This window comes from Sciurus carolinensis, chromosome 11, assembly GCF_902686445.1.
Source record: "Sciurus carolinensis chromosome 11, mSciCar1.2, whole genome shotgun sequence".
Taxonomy (NCBI): Eukaryota; Metazoa; Chordata; class Mammalia; order Rodentia; family Sciuridae; genus Sciurus; species Sciurus carolinensis.
Genome location: NC_062223.1, coordinates 20246537 through 20260877, shown reverse-complemented (window position 1 = coordinate 20260877; position 14341 = coordinate 20246537). Strand labels below are relative to the sequence as shown.

The 14341-nt window shown below is 37.1% G+C and overlaps 1 pseudogene; it reads right to left on the bottom strand.

Annotated features, from left to right (window-relative positions):
- Positions 1-13041: 13041 nt before the first annotated feature.
- LOC124958699 (olfactory receptor 4C11-like) lies at positions 13042-13956 on the bottom strand (annotated as a pseudogene).
- Positions 13957-14341: the final 385 nt, after the last annotated feature.

The window sequence follows — 14341 nt, the reverse complement described above, 5'->3', positions numbered from 1 at the left end:
GTGATCCATCCCAACCTCTAATGTTGATTATTATCCCAGAACAACATAGCCCATATGGAATTCTATGGCAAGGAGGACCTTTACAGAGTATCAATCTCCCAGCATCGCCCACAAAACAGTTACAAACATTTCCTAAGGCAATAGCTCAGTTGATATATAAAGGGTTAGAAGCCTGTATTACCATATTTGGAAGTCACCCTAAGGTCATTATTATTCCCTATACTAAACTACAAATGCAGTGGTTGATTCAGCATGATGATGATTGGGCTGTTTTATATTGCTCAACCATGGCAACATTTGATAATCATTATCCTAAACATCCATGGATACAGTTTTGTAAAAATACTCCAATTATATTTACAAAAATTACAAAGACGCAGCCTTTGCATCATTGTCAAACAATATTTACTGATGGATCAAAAAATGGAGTGGGAGCAGTAATAGTTGGAGATAAAACTGAAACCATCATTCTCCCTTCCTCGTCTGCCCAAGTAGTGGAGCTTGCTGCAGTAGTCTTAGCTTTTAATATCATGAAGGATCAACCTTTTAATCTGTTATCTGACAGTTATTATATAGTACAATCAATACCTTGTTTAGAAACTGTGCCTTATATTCCCGATGGATCCACAGTTGCTCCTTACTTTCGAACCTTGCGTGCCCTAATTTTAGACCGCAAATACCCCTTTTATGTAGGACATATTAGAGCTCATTCTGGCCTACCAGGACCACTTGCCAAAGCAAATGCTAAGGCTGATAAAGCCACAAAAACCATCTTTGCTTTTACACTATTTGAACAAGCTAAGATGTTTCATTCACAATTTCATGTTAATTCTACTACTCTTAGAAGAAAGTTTAATATTTCTAAAGATGTTGCTAGACAAATTGTTAAAACATGTCAACATTGTGCCACCCTATTGCCAGTACAGTCTGTTGGAGTAAATCCCAGAGGACTGTTACCTAATCATATTTGGCAAATGGATGTTACTCATTTTTCAGAATTTGGAAATCTCAAGTATATTCATGTTTCAGTAGACACCGCTTCAGGAGTAATCATGGCCTCAGCTCACACTGGTGAAAAGGTTAAAGATGTTATACAACATTGTTTACAAACATTTGCAGCCTGGGGCATTCAAAAAATCATCAAGACTGATAATGGGCCAGCTTACACATCCAAAAGTTTTTTTCTATTCACAAAAAATTTTGGTATACAGCTCATCACAGGAATTCCTTATAATCCTCAAGGACAAGGAATAGTAGAACACACTCATTTAACATTAAAAAATTGTTTAATAAAACAAAAAGGGGGAATAGGTGCTGACGTTAGAGCATCTAAAGACAAACTAAATTTAGTACTCTTTATTTTAAATTTTTAAAATGTGGACAAAAATGGAAGCACGGCTGCAGAAAGACATGCTAATCCCACAAGTACTCAAATGTGGGTAAAGTGGAAAGACATTCTCACAGGTACATGGAAAAGTCCAGATCCAGTTCTTCGGTGGGTCCGAGGGTCTGTTTGTGTCTTCCCACAGGATCAGCAAACACCAATTTGGATACCTGAAAGGTTGACCAGACTGGTGCATCAAAGTAACGATGAAGAACATCGTGCTGATAAGCGCCCTGCTAATGATGATGTTGACACTGGTGAAGACACGAGAATTATGGGCGATAGTTAAAGCCTGGCCATATCCTTTACCGTTAACTAATACTTCCTCTTTACTTCCTCCGTTGTTCACCACCAAGATGGCTACAGGATTACCCACTACGTCTTTTGATCCAGATACTCATCTATATAATTTTTCCACTTTCTCCCTCCCTGGAACCTTGTGCTTTGATATACCTGAGGATAATGCTATTAGTAGTAATGACTTTAACCCTTGTATTGTTCTCCAAAAGCAGGTACAGGGTTTCCTTACATCCAGGGATTCTCCTGATGCTCTACCCGAACGCTCCGGTGCGCTTGGTGGTCACTTTGTTGATGATACATACATAACCGTATCAGTGGAAAGATGGGAAGGGGCAGCCACTTTGATTACAGGACTTATACCTCACAGATTACCACTTCCCACTAATGGATTTAAAACTCCCAGACTTTTTCCTCCATGTAATCCAAAATTTTCCACACTTCCTACCTGGACAGGTTGTCAAGATGCTGAGCAAGCAGCCCCAGTTCAACATGGATTTTTCTTCACACCAAATTTTACTTCTCAGCGTACCACTGATGACTTTGATGATCATGACGGCAAATTTGGCGGAAGGTGCACCAATCCTTTTGATAATTGGTTGCTATTTACCTCGACTTCAGGATATACTAACTTACAACCTTTTTTTGCTCTTAAAGGAGGATCTTTCAGACAATGCGAATGGAATTCTAGGAAGTGGACTGGAATTGACAAGAGTGGAGCCAGGACTACTACTAATTGTACTCAAAATCTTTCATTCTTGTCCACCCCAGTCTGTGTGTTCCCTCCTTTTATGTTTTTACTGACTAACACTAATAGCACAAACCTTAATTGCTCTCAATCTAGATGCTACCTTTCTCAATGTTGGTATGCTACCAATTTCTCCCGAGCAGTCATCATGCGAATCCCTACTTTTCTGCCTATGCCAGTTTCTGTTACAGATGATGAATTGCTAGTATTGCTTTCCAGAAATAAGAGGGACTTTGGAATCACCGTAGCAGTCATTACCACCATAGTTGCATCAGCAGCAGCAGCCGCCGCAGCAGCTGTAGCCTTGACGACATCAGTACAGTCAGCAACTAACTTAATGAGGTGGTCCAGCAGACAGCTACTGCTCTGTCTACTCAACAAACAGTGGATCAACACCTAAAAGCAGGACTACTTTTGGTGAACCAGCGTGTGGACTTACTTCAAGAACAAATGGACCTTTTACAGGAACTGTTAAACGTGGGGTGTATTTATCATCTGCCGGGACTGTGCGTTACATCTATAGCTTATCATAACCTTAGTTATGCAGCAAATTTGTCTAAAATCATATCTACTCAACTACGTGCCAATTGGTCTTATAAATTTGATAATCTTACTGCCATTCTTAGATCACAAATTGTTAGCCTTAATTCTACTAGAGTTAATGTAACCCCTATATCTGAAATGCAAAATTGGTTATCCTCTTCCTTCAGTTTTGTAAAGCAATGGGCAGGAATGGGAGCATTGTGTGTGTTAATGATCATTGCAATTGTCTTCCTCACACGCTTTATCATGCGTATACGCCAAGTTCATGCCAGAGATCGCATCATTTTCCATCAAGCCATGATGGCCTTAGAGGCTGGCAGCTCTCCTCAAGTCTGGCTGAGCATGCTGGATCGGTTATCAATGATGGGTAAGGAAGGAGGTAACCTCGTACCGACCTAAGACAGGAGCTGTAGCATGCTCTGCAGTTATCCGATGACGGGTAAGGACGATGGTTGACCACTCCGCCTAAGACAGGCACGGTCCCAAGCCAGCATTCTTTTAATAAATAAAAAAGGGGGAGCTGTCGGGGTACCGCGGACCCCCAGCCCTTCGGCGTGGCCAAGATGGCGCCTGGCAAGGTGCCAAGGAAGTGCTGAGAACAAAACCAGGTACCTCCAGCAGACTAATTCTCTGAGCAACAAGTGGCGTTATTTGAGGAAGTTAATGTGATTGGCCATGGGTCCTCGTGGACACTGCATGCTTGCTATATGCACACTATTATGCTCCATTACTGTCCATGCTTTCCCCTCATGATCTATAAGCTGATTGGTTGTTGTATGTAATGTAAGGCGCTTGCAAGAGCGGCCCGCCACCGCGGCCAGCCAGAAGTAACAGAGAGCAGAAAATAAAGAACTTGCCCCGATCCGGTTTCGTGTTTCTCTGCGGGCAGGGAACGCGATAGGAAGAAGGACCCAAATTTGGTGTTCCATCATCTCCTCATTTCTCCCATATCTTTCTCCTTTTGCCTTGTTTCTATTCCAGGAAAAGTGGGCATTTTAGAAATACAATGATTGACAAATACAAGTAAAACAATTACTGTGGTTTCCAATGCAATGGTTGATATACTCACCTTGGCTTTCGAAACCCTTGCCCAGCTTTGCTATCTTACTGTCCACTTGTCCTCCCAGTGTTCTGCTCATCTGTGCTCCAGCCACACATGACACTTTCTGCCCCTTATGGGTAAACCTGAATAGTCTCATTCCCCAAATGTTCCATATCTTACAATCAGATAATATTTTCTGTGCTATGACTTCCACTCTTCATTTCCATCAATTTGTGTGTGTGTGTGTGTATTGAGATGTACATTTCCTCAATCTACACTTGTCTTTTTTATTTCAATATCTTTTGTTGTTTTATCTGATATCTTATAAAATGAGTTGCCTTGTTGTTCTATGTGCACTTCAGTGTATGCTGGAGATAGAATTGAGCAGAGATCAGGCAGCGAAAATCCAATTCCAGAACACAAGGCTCTGCACTCCATGGAATCCCTCTCTACTACTCCATCCCCCTTTCCTTGCAAAGAATCACACTCCAACCACCATCCAGGTGGAGCCAAAGTAAACCTGAAAAACCATACACAGGAAATGAATGAAACCACTCACATATTCAGAAATATGTCCTATCAAATGGACACAGCCTTCAGAGGTAAGCATTTTATATGTGTGTTTGAAAAATAACAGTAAAAAAGAGTTAGAAAGTTTAGCAACTGATGGGTGGAGTCAAAGTCAAAGGGGGAAAAGTTATTGTGAGCAAGAGTTACAGTAGAATTACCAAGGGAGGAGATGGGGGATGATCCTGGTATGCAAGGATGCTCAAAGAACCATGGTAAAATCAGGAGGATTCTTTATCTAGGATTTCACTGAAGACTTCTACTTCTCACTCATCCACTCATTTCATATCCCTACCCCAATCCCTATAAAAGGAGACACTAAGGAAGGGTGATGAGAGGTCCCAGATAGCCAATGTTAGTATTGTCAGAATTAAAGTCACTCCTTGTTATCAGCATCAGTGCAAACCAACTGCATGTGATCAGTGTGCATCCCTATCCTTGTCCAGACCTCAGACTTTGCAAATAAGTAGTCTGTAGATATTGGATATTACACCATTGCCCCCTTCACTGTGTGTGCTTTTTCAGCTACAATTGGACTTGAGATGCTATTTCATGAAGAAGAGGTCAATGTAGGCTGGAAATATTGGATCTTTTCATCATTGGGAAAATATGTCCCTGGAATTTTACTTTTCTCAGGAGATAAAACCAGAGAACTGTGACTGCCAAAGAACCTGGTCACAAATGGGAGGGAAAAAAAATCAAATATTTCAGTGGGGCTTGAAAACTTAGTTGTTGCCTTATTAAAAAAAAAAGAGGTAGCATCTAACAGGGAACATATAGTTCTCTCCTTTTCATTTCTTATTTACATTGAATATGAATCTTGTGCAGTATATCTGCAACAAGTACATTGTACCTCAGATTCTTCAATTCTGGCTTTTACTTGCAGAAACTATGGAGAGGGGAGATAATCCACAGATGAATTTTCCTATAAGATTCAAGTTAGACTGTACCAAAGGATCTGAAATGTTGGCAGAAAATTGCTTACTTCTGTTTCTAGAGTCTTCTAGAATAAAAATAAAATATACCTTCCACTCTGTTTAGAAACAACTCTAAATTCAGTAACCTTAACCTCAAAATTCCCTAGTAGAACATGGGAATTACACATCTCTTTTTTCTGCATCAAATATTTATAGCTATTTCATAAACTGCACAAATATTCAGCTTCCATAGGGACAAAAACCACAGCTCTTCCCGATGGACCCTGAAGGATTTGCTTAATGAGTTACTTAACAGTTAACCCGGGACCACAGCAAAATGTGAGCCAATTAACCCAAGACAAAGCTATGAACAGGCAGAATCTGTTGTTAGCCTCTACTCTTGACCTGTCCTTACTGAGTGTTCCATCCAAGTATTCTTTTAAAGTCACACTGAAGTGTAGACTACTAAAGTTACCAAAGAATTTGTTCTTTAAGTCAATCTTTTTGCATGGCAAGCAAATCTTTGAGATAAAGTAAAGATTCAAATAGACATGATATGGTTGAATTCTACCTCCATTGCCTGTGTTACTGGGATTGTAGTTACTTTTCTTAACTTCTCTTAGCTTCCTTTGTGTGGAACATATTACCATTAAAAACAATAGTTTAAAAGTTAAGAATAATTTTCTATAAATCTTACTGATATTGATAACATTATAGAAATAATCACATGAAAACTGCTCCTTAAAATTTAAATGATTTCTGAAATACTTTGAAGTTAGTAGAGAAAGGAAAAGTGAAAGCAATTAGATAGAAAAATATTTTTACTTTTTTATTTTAAATCAACTTTTTAAGACATAATTTTCATACAAGAAAATGTAGCACTTTTAAATGCACAATAGGTGAGTTTTGTAAAATTATACAGCCACATAACTACTAACACAATGTAGGTGTTTATCAGTTTATCTCTCCAAAGAACTAGGTTTTGATTTTGCATTCCTCTTATATTTATATTTGAGTTCTTTGCCTTCTACTCCTTATTTTATAGTTTTAGTATATAATTCCCTTTCAGGACTGTGAGGGAGAATCTTTTCCACACATCTCTCCTGGCATTTGATGGTTTGCTGGCAATCTTTGGAATTCTTTGATTTATAGATGCATAACATCAATATATCATACTCCTCTGTACAAGACATTTTATCTGTATGCATGTCTGCTTTGCATATGGTTGTGTTTATGTTGGATTGGATTCATCTTAATAACCTCATCTAAATGTGATCATCTGCAAAGGCCTTACTTCCAACTGAGATACTATTCACAGGTCCTGGAATTTAGGATTTTAACATTGAGGAAATGTAATTCAAACCACAATACATCCTAAAGATCCCTAGAAATGGGGGGAAAGTACTACAGCATTGTATCTCCAAATTCCTTGAAATAGCTCCTGGAGTCTCTGTCCCGGGACAGAGACTGGTCTCTGGAAGTGACCCTGTACCTGGGCAAAACCCAGATTCTTCACCTCTGGTTTATGCCCCAAATTAGCAACTGTTCCCAGGGTACAAACAGTTACTTGCTTTCTATTGCAGAATTAAACTCACTTTATTGAAAGTGTTGTCTCTCTAGAGTCTTTCCTTTCAGTTTTGCTTGCTTTGTCAGATTGCCAGTACCCGATGGAGGTGATTTGTCTATTGTATGTAGATTTTCTAGTTGTTCATAACTAGAGAACATGTGGTCAGAAGTTATTGCACCACAAAGATTTCCCATATATTATATTATTATCAATTAAAGAAGTATTTGTTAACCATTCACTATGTGCCAGACACTATGGTAGGGAGTGAGATTTAAGAGAAAACATTAAAAAACAAGAAACCCCCACATTTTTATAAATTACCTCCATGTGTATAAAAATAAACACAATAAATGAATTGTATTACATGGTAGATGATAAGCTTTAGGTAAATAAGTAATAAAATAATTGAAATCAATAATAGAAAAGGAGAAACAGGAGTCATAAAATGGATAATGTTTACAGTTCTATAAGGTAAAAAAATTATTAAGGAGACATATTTGGATTTTCAACCAAAGGAAGTGAAGAAGCAAGCTATGCAAATATCTGGAGGAGGAGCAGTTGAGACACAGGCAACAACCATTCAAAGTCCCTCAGGCAGAAATGTTGAATGCTGGTATTTGGCAGCAACAACTGACTTGTATGTTGTGATGGGGTTAAAGAATAGAGTTAGGGGCACTAGCACGAAGAAGCAGAATATAACTGAGGTATGACTGAAAATTAATGGGTATAGAATTTGATGGTTATGGCAAGGTCTTGGTTATGCCTCTTAAACTAAGGAACTGAGATAGATTAAAGGGCAAGCACAAGAAACACGACCAACTGGTCAACTTAGGAGCCAGTGCATTGGAAGGATCTTCTCTGTGTTATTAAAATCACTGTGATGCAGAACAGAACCATGTTGAATGATAGTGAGCAGAGAGCCAAGACCTTCAAGGTGCAATGACCCTGGAAGCCCTTGATGAATTTTCTAAGGAAGAGTGGAGTTCAGCATAATCAGATTGAGAGGAAAAACTAACTGGAGAAGGGTCGTGAGCCAGAAGTGGTAGTTAAAAGTAATCACAAAATCTCAACTCTAAGATGTTGGCATGAGACCTGTGAGAGAGAAAACACTTTTCACTTAAGTAGAAACACAATGCCAGGAGAACTAGGGAGGCAAGAAAACAAATGTTCACAAAACAAATTGAAAAGGTAGGAGATTCTGCCCATTGCTGACCTGAGATCAAGGAGCTCTAATGGAAAGGGGCTCTTAACGGATGAGAGTTATAATTTTAAAAGGGGAAATTTATACTGCTGTAAGAGCTTAAAACATGAATTTAAAATATTCTCTTAAAAATGGTAGTCCCTTTTTGGAGAAACAGTCAGGTGATGTCTTCAAATCCTGGGAACTTAGAAAAATTCTGGACTTACTGTTAGGCTTTTAGAAAAAGCATAATCTGCTAGAATGTTAGCTTTGAACACAGAATATTTTTTATTGTCTCCTAAAATAACACTTGAGAATGATGAGTCAACAAAAATTGAATTGTATTATGAACAGAAATGATTCTCAGATGCTCCTGGTGTGAGGTGCCTGTGGCAGACTGCTACTTGTCTACTAAAATAAAATTGTCCCCTTTGCAGTAACCGAAGGGTATCAGCATTCATGGCCACCAGAGGAGTGTCTATATTCCTCAGATCCCTTCACAGATAGTGGTAGATCTGTGACTCAGGTTTTGTCAATTGGATATAAGTAGAAGAGAAATGTGTAACTTCCACGCTGAAATCTAAAATGTTGGAAGTGTGCTCCTTGCATTTATCCACTCTGCTGTACAGAAGGTGTCACAAATACAGTGCTCTGTGCTAAAACTTCTCAATCTGCAAAGTACACTTGAAACACTTAGAGTTAAACTCAAATTATCCTTCATCAGTGCCAGGGTGAGGCTTGGGATTCAGCATTTTTAGTAAACTCCCAGGAGATGCTAGTGGTTCTAGCTATGATCACACGTTGGACATGATCAATATGTTCATGCAACAGATCAAGCAACAGACTGAAAGGAATCTGGGTCCCTCAAAGAAGAAGAAAAGGCTTGCCAAGTTGAACCATTTACATGGGTGGATTGTTACATAATAAAAAATAGACTTCTTATTTTTTAAAGTACTATATCATTGCATGTCTCTTTGATAGAAGTTTATCCCTACTCTAAGTATTTACAGAACTCAAACTGTATGTGAGACCATTCTCCTCTTTATTCAATAACTCTGCTCCTGGAAGAGTACTTAGATCACCCATATTGTCTCTCACATGCAGAGATGGCATTCCTTTCATAACATTTTGAATTATTTTTTCCATAAGAACATGGGTTTATATTAACCATGAGAATTCTAATGTTGGAGTTTGAAACTCTTCAAAAGAGATATAAGGAAAGAAAAGTTAGACATTGCCTAAATTTCAGAATTCAGAGCTTCATTCTTATTGCTCTACTGTGAAATAACTCTCATCTTCTGACTTGGAGGGCAACAATTGGTTCTATTGAATCAGTGGAGTAAAGGAAGGGAATTAAGAGGGACTGAGGAGAGATGGGAAAATAAATGCCCAGTTGTGGATAGTCTCTCACTATCTAGCTTATTGTAGCCAGAGAAAAAGGGTTCACATTTTAAACCAGAATACATGTTTAGTAATATAATAGGAAAATTAAATTGGAGAACAGACCAAAATATAATACTGTTACTTAATATCATTTAAAAAAAATGACCACAAATTTAGCAGCTTAAAATAACTGACATTTATGTTTTCAGTTTCTCCAGGTGGAGTTTGTGCATGAGTTATCTGGGTCTGTCAGAGGTCTTTCACAACACTATAAACAGTTCTTGTTTCTCTGTTGTGTGGTACACTCCAAAGGACAGCTCATAACCTGATACTTTGCTTTATTGAAACCAGCAACCATGATTCTCATGGAGAATCATGAGAAAGATGGAAATTTCTTGAAATAATAACAAAAGTAAATTACCATCTAAATCTTTAAGAGTAGGAGGAGAACCCTAGAAACTGAGAGCAGAATAGTATTTACCAGAGACTAGGGAGATGAGTGGAGGGAAGGAAAGTCTGATCATCGGGAAATGTTATTTTTTAACAAGAAGAATAACTTTTGGTGTTCTATAGCACAGTGGGGAATATAACTAACAGTAAAAAATTGTATATCTCAAAATATTTAGAAAAGTGTAATTTGAATGTACTCACCACAAAGAAATGATAAAATAATAAATATTCTAAGTATGCAAACTGAATCACTATCCAATGCATACATGATAAATGAATAAAATATCACATTGTATCTCATAAATATGTACAATTATTTGCATTGTTACACATGTAATATATGATAATACATAATAAAAAAGAATAATTAATAAAGGTGATCTTGATTCCACCCAGTGATTAGGGGGCCATAGATAATCATCATATACTGGGCCAAAGATCTTTCAACTGCCCAGATAATCTCATAAAGATATGTCTTATCTTTCATTTGTATTTTCCTATTTGCATACACATTTTTATTAAGCAATTTTTTTTCTACTACAAATAGTTTGATTTTTTAGAGACTAGATATTCTTCCTTTTAAGTAACATGTAGAATTCTTTGAAAGAAAAAAAAAATTTTTTCTATAAACCCCAGTTCTAACTTAAATGATTCACTTAAATGAATGTAATAATACAGGTGGAAATATGAAAATAATTATAAGTGCTATATGCTTATAACTTACGCAAATGTAAAAATTAACAAAATAGCAATAATGGTAAAATTTTTTGAATTAACAAAATGAATGTTAACTAAATTAAGTAATGCTAAGTTAGTATAATTTTTGTTTTAGTACACCCTGCCCACCTTTTGCCCTCCAATAACAATGTAGCTGTGTTTGACACCATTGTAACAACTATCAGATTCAGGTGCTCAAATTATGCAATTATACGTGCATTGAGATATTCATCAGATGACCCAAATCATGCTTTTATATGTTTTGAAATTATCAATTCAATGAAAACAGAAAAATAATAATTAAAAATTCTTATGGAAATCAGCACAAATCTAGGTAGAGATGATGGCAGCTCATATAAGGGTGGTAGAAGGGTTGATGAGAATACATACCACATCCTGGGTGTATATTAAAGGCCAATTATTTCTTTCTAAGAGATTTGATATCAACTGTTATAACTTTATTGCATTTATTTAATTTTCACTTTAATGCTCTGACAGCAGAAAGAACAAGTTTACTGGGAAAGACTGCACATAGAGCAAGTGTGTGACAGTAACTCAGCAGCTGTGAAGATGTTTATATGTCTACAGAGGAAGATGTCACAGAATCATCTCACAAATGCTTGTGCTAAGAGGAGCTTTCCAGAGTATGAGGATCTCCTCTGTTACATTATTTCAATTTCCACTTGTTCATTCTCCTATGCCCAATTCCTAATCTTGCCTCCTGTTTATATCAAAAAGTTAAACTGTAGCAAGGCAAGTGATTTGCTGATAGCTGATGTCATGATCCAGGAAATTGCTGCCTTGCAGAACTTGCCATCTGTAGAACTTGGACTTTGAGATTTTCCAGCAAAGAATATGGGCATTAAGTAAAACTTCCAAACTGTGTTAACAGAATTTGAATGTCCATGAGGAACCAGATTCATACAAACTCTTTTGAAGGGGTATAGTGTAAACCATAGTTTAGTGTCATACCTGTAGGGAGCAACTATTTTCATCTTGGCTCCAAAAGTGGCCTTTTATTTTTCACAACTTCTTAAACTGACACTTTTTGTCTAAAACCCATTAAAAGTATCTGAACCAGAATGTATATCAAATGAGCCACTACAAAACAGATAAATCAGTACACCAAAATGTTTATTATGGTCATTGGTAACTATCCTTTCTCTAGATGAGTGTCCATAGGAATCTCAAATACTATATGAATTTGACTTCATACCAGCAGAATTTGGCCAAAAAGGCATTTCTGTCTATGGGCTGAAGGGTTCTTCCTGAAATGAAAACATGCCTGCCAGACAGACTGACAAAAATGAAACATTTTCTCTTACACTAGGACCGTACCTCATACCTAGACAAAACTGTGCTCCCATGATATACTAAAGCCCAACATCTCACTTTGGTGGACATCTTCATTCTTTGCAGTAATGATGATACTAGGTCTTTTTTCTTTACTGTGACTATTTTAGCAATCATATGTCTTACATGATGGTGATCATCTTTACAATCCTCATAATTTTACAAAAAATTCTCAATTCATCAACAAAATGATTTGGGCAATGTGCATTGGTCATAACAAAAGTAATAAAATAAATACATAGAAAGAAATTATGGTTAAATACTCAGTAAGTACATTATAACTAGTATTGATCTTATTTTAAAAGAACAAGTGATCACTTTATTTATGGTCATGAGAGGAATAAAAGGCTACTTTTCAAGTTTGTTACAAAACTACTCAAGTATCAAATAGGAATTAACTATCTGATATTTATGATCCTTTGGGAACATGGTTTTCTTGGGGTGACTTTGGGTTGTTGATTGTTAAGGCAGATAAGAGATGACACAGGTTTAAGAGTGCCAGAATGGACTTCCTCAAAGATTTGATGTTAGAAATGCATGTTAAGAAAGAAAATGAAGAATAAAAATCACAATCACAATAGTGTATAAAATAAATAAAATTATAGAAACAATAAGATCTGTCTCCCAAGCTTCCAAGGGCAGGCGAATCAATGCAGAGAGCTGAAGTGTGTGAGCGGTTGCTCCCCAAATATGGCTGCACTTGGTATTCTATCACTACAAGTAATGTGGTCTTAAAATAAAAATGTTCAGTCTGCTTATTTTACCAAACATCCTACTGAAATAGAATTATACTATAACATCAGAGTAAGAATATTTATTTTTCTCTATGGCTGCAATTTTATTTAAACTATCATAGAATTAGTAAGGAGCCTACCACTCTTCACTACCTTGAGTCAGAGTTTGTTGAACCATAACTTTCTGATGGCATTTATGACTTCTGCATTCCTCAGAGTGTAAATCAGAGGATTGAGCAAAGGTGTCCCAATTGTATAAAACACAGCCACCAACTTATCTATTAGAAATGTAATTGGAGGATGAGTATATGTGAATATACATGGAACAAAGAATAAGATAACCACAATGATGTGGGAAGTGCAGGTAGAGAGGACTTTTCTTCTTCCTTCTGCACTGTGATGACTTAGAGAATGTAAAATGAAAGTGTGGGAGATAAGCAGGATTATGAAACTCACCATGCATATGGCCCCAGTGTTAAACACTATGAGTAAATTGATGACATAAGTGTCCATACAGGTAAGTTTCAACAAAGGTTGCAAATCACAGAAATAGTGATCAATCACATTGGGGCCACAAAAGGGTAATTTCAAAGCCAGAAAAATCTGTGCTGAAGAATGGATACAAGACCCAACCCAGGCTAGAATCACCAATGCTCCACAAACCTGCTGGTTCATGATAATTGTATATCGCAGGGGCTTGCAAATGGCCATGTAGCGATCAAAGGCCATGAGGATGAGAACCAAGGTTGCCATGCAGCCAAAGAAGTGAACAGCGAAGATTTGTGTCATGCACTTATTGTAAGAGATAACTTTCTTCTCAGCTATAGCATTTATAATCAATCTGGGGGCGGTGCTTGTTAAAAAGCAGGAATCTGAAAAGGATAAGTAGAAAAGGAAAAAGTACATGGGACTCCCAAGAGTCCGGTTGTATCAAATGGTCATCAAAATGAGCAAGTTTGCCAACAGAGTTGCAAGATAGAGAAACAAGAAGACCACAAACACTATTTTCTCCTTTAGAATATCCTGTGTTAACCCAAACAGAATGAACTCATTGACACTGTGATTCAACTCCATGGTTACAGTGAGTAGAGAAAGGGCACAGCTGAGAAGTGGTTTATCTACAAATAAAATTGATAAAATGATAATTTGGTAGTAGAAGTGACCTGCACTCAATTATATCTTTGTAGTTCCAAAATGTTCAACATAATACAGTGAATATTCCATTTGTTCATGTATTGTAATGACTTGGTAAAATTATTTTTAAGTCAATGCCCTCTAACCATAGGCACTGATGCAAGGTCTTCTTATTTGGGACAAAGAATATAATATTTTGTGGAAAAGAATAAAACCTACTAGTAATTGTGGTCTCTGCCCATGTCTGAGAGCTAGTGACTCTGTTGTAGCACCTTACTCAGGTCATCTTAATGTTTTATAATTTTCATTTTTATAAAAGTTAAAG